This window comes from Nerophis ophidion, linkage group LG13 (genome assembly GCF_033978795.1).
Source record: "Nerophis ophidion isolate RoL-2023_Sa linkage group LG13, RoL_Noph_v1.0, whole genome shotgun sequence".
Taxonomy (NCBI): Eukaryota; Metazoa; Chordata; class Actinopteri; order Syngnathiformes; family Syngnathidae; genus Nerophis; species Nerophis ophidion.
The window spans coordinates 38,046,129-38,049,863 of NC_084623.1; positions in this window are offsets into that span (position 1 = coordinate 38,046,129).

A 3,735-nucleotide genomic window follows, 5' to 3' on the forward strand; every position below is an offset into this window, starting at 1 on the left:
CATGTATAAACTTTAGGGTATGACAGAAAGGAAAATCACAAGTACCAAACCAGTGAAGTTGGCACATTGTGTAACTAGTAAGCTTTGTTATTTTTTTTTGCAATTAATAGCTCATTTGGAATTTGATGCCTGTAAGATGTTTAAAAAAGCTGGTACAAGTGGCAAAAAAGACTGAGAAAGTTGAGTAATGCTCATAAAACACTTATGTGGAACATCCCACAGGTGAACATGCTAATTGGGAACAATTGAAATGCTCAGTCATTCACAAACAAGGATGGGGCGAGGGTCACCACTTTGTGAACAAATGCGTGAGCAAGTTGTCGAACAGTTTATGAACATTTCCTAACGAGCTATTGCAAAGAATTTAGGGATTTCACTATCTACAGTTCGTAGTATCATCAAAAGGTTCAGAGAATATGTAGAAATCACTGCACGTAAGCGACAAGGCCGAAAACCAACATTGAACGCCCGTGATCCCTCAGGTGGTACTGCATCAAAAACCGACAGTGTGTAAAAAATATCACCACATGGGCTTAGGAACACTTCAGAAATCCACTGTCAGTAACTACAGTATGTCGCTACATCTGTAAGTGCAAGTTAAAACTCTACTATACAAAGCGAAAGCCATTTATCAACCACACACAGAAACGCCGCGGCTTCCCTGGGCCCGAGCTCATCTAAGATGGACTAATGCAAAGTGGAAAAGTGTTCTGTGGTCTGACGAGTCCACATTTCAAATTGTTTTGGAAACTGTGGACGTTGTTTCCTCTGGACCAAAGAGGAAAATACTTATCCGGATTGTCCTAGGCGCAAAGTTCAAAAGCTAGCATCTTTTATGGTATGGGGGTGTATTAGCGCCTAAGGCATGGGTAACTTACACATCTGTGAAGGCACCCTTGATCCTGAAAGTTACATACAGGTTTTGGAGCAACTTATGTTGCCAACCATGCAACGTCTTTTTCATGGACGCCCCTGCTTATTTCAGCAAGACAATGCCAAGCCACATTCAACAGCGTTAGCTATTGTTACAACAGCGTGGCTTCATAGTAAAAGAGTGCGGGTACTAGACCGGCCTGCCTGTAGTCAAGACCTGTCTTCCATTGAAAATTTGTGGCGCATTATGAAGCGTAAAATACGACAGCAGAGACCCCGGACTGTTGAACAACCTAAGGCGTACATCAAACAAGAATGGGAAATAATTCCACCAATCCAACAATTTAAACAACACAATAAAAACATAAATATTTGGGAACAATAAACTGTGATGAAGTAGCGACTTGTCCAGGGTGTATGCCGCCTTCCGCACAAATGCAGCTGGGATATGCTCCAGTCACCCCCGCGACCCTGAGAGGGACAAGCAGTAGCAAATGGATGGATTGAATAAACATAGAAGACAAATGAAAAATGCTGATCTTGTCACACAAGTACCGATCAAATACCAAAGAGATTATTCTAGATTGTACCTAATGTCATGACTGTTTTTATTGACTATTGACTATTTTATTGATTATGGGATAAGCAGTAGAAAATGGATGGATGGTCCTTTTTCGTCACCTATTGTTTGTCTTTGGTACACTAATGTGTATATTTTAGGCCATTCATTCTTTGTTTTATTTTAGCGAAAATACATATATCTATTTTTATATTGCTATTTTCATCTTTGGTATGAACATTTTTATGTAACATAAGTAATTATTGTGTTTTTGGTTCTTTGTTGTTGCTATTGTTATATTATGACATTTTATTATCTGATCATGTTGTACTTCATTTTAATCTTTTGTCTTCTGATGTTTTTTGCCTGGACCCAAGGAAGAATAGCCTCCCCAGCGGTGTAGACTAATGGAGATCCTTAATAAACTAAACTAAACCAAAATTTAATTTATGGACATTTGAGCTAATGCGCCAACTTGAGTAGTCCAGTGTTTTTCAACCACTGTGCCGTGAGATACAGTCTGGTGTGCCGTGGGAGACTATCTAATTTCACCTATTTGGGTTAAAAATATTTTTTAGCAAGCCAGTAATGTCTAGAGCTCGGCAGGGTAACCGTGTAATACTCTTCCATATCAGTAGGTGGCAGCAGGTGGCTAATTGCTTTGTACATGTTGATACAACGGGAGGCAGCATGCAGGTAAAAAGGTATTTAATGCATAAACAAGAAATAAACAAATGGTAAGTGCCCCTTAGAAAAGGCATTGAAGCTTAGGGAAGGCTATGCAGAACAAAAATAAAACTGAACTGGCTACAAAGTAAACAAAAACAGAATGCTGGACGACAGCAAAAACTTACTGTGGAGCAAAAATGGCTTCAACAATGTACATCCGAACATGACATGCCAATGTCCCCACAATGAAGGATAAAAACAAAGTAGATGTGGGAAATATTGCTCAAAGGAAGACATGAAACTGCTACAGCAAAAGTCAGAGAAAAATCCACCAAAATAGCAGCGCAAGACAAGAACTAAAAGACTACACTCAAGAAAACAGCAAAAAAGTCCAGATAAGTCAGGGTGTGATGTGACAGGTGGTGACAGTACACCTACTTTGAGACAAGAGCTATAGTGATACATGCTTGGTTATGCTTTAAAGTCATATCCAACAATTGCAACGACGACTTTTTACTGTCAACTGAGTTTTGTTTTTTAATGATTTATGCAGGTGTAGTCTATCCTAGTCGAATACATACACAAATATATTAAACTTATTATTTATTTTACTTAAACAACTAAATATAATAAAAGTGATTAATGTATCTTATTATTGCTGTAGCAGTCTTATAGCGTATCCATCCATCCATTTCTACCGCTTATTCCCTTTGGGGTGGCAGGGGGCGCTGATGCCTATCTCAGCTACAATCGGTCGTACTGTTAATACCGTATTTCCTTGAATTGCCGCAGGGCATATAGTATGCGCCTGTCTTGAATTTCTGCCGGGTCAAACTCGCTTCCCAAAATAATTAGCGCATGCTTGGTATTACCGCCTGTCAAACTCGTGACGTCACGAGTGACACTTCCCCTGTCAGCATTTTCAAAACGGAGGAGGCTGATTTCAATACCGGTAATTTGAAATCGCATAAAGGGAAGACGATTAAGAGCTATTCAGTAGGATTTAAGCTCCAAGCTTACATCACACTCAAATTTTTACTGCACAGCTTTGGTAAGTGCCAGGTTGAGAAGAAGTTTTAAAATGATTAACGCATGCTTACTTTTACCGCATGCCTTTGGTAAGGGCAGGAGTGGGAGGACGTTTTAAATTAATTAGCGCCCCGGCGGCAAATACGGTATATTGCGAAACTGAAAATTGGGGAAGGGATTGTCCTTCTGATTATAATCATGATCAACAAAATAACAATAATTTAAAGATCTTAAGAACATTTAATGTAAAAAGTATTATTATTGGTGATCCGAACTTGAAACATTGTATTTACTTTATGTTGGATCGATACCAAAATTTGCAGTATTGCCCACTCCTACATATTACTTCCGCCCTGCTTCAAGCAGCTTGTAACCGGAAATCAAGCGTGATACCTACAAAATAATAGTCTGCACGATGTACCATCCTAGGATAAATAAATGAATAAAATAATTTAAAACATTCAGTGAACACTTGTTGAATTACACGTTGAGTGCATACAGGGAAGATATTAAAGAAAAAAATACAGTCACCATATGAGCATCCTTAACGTTGTAAAGAACCTGGACAGGAACCAAAACGTGTGAACTACGGCTATCTTTACAGC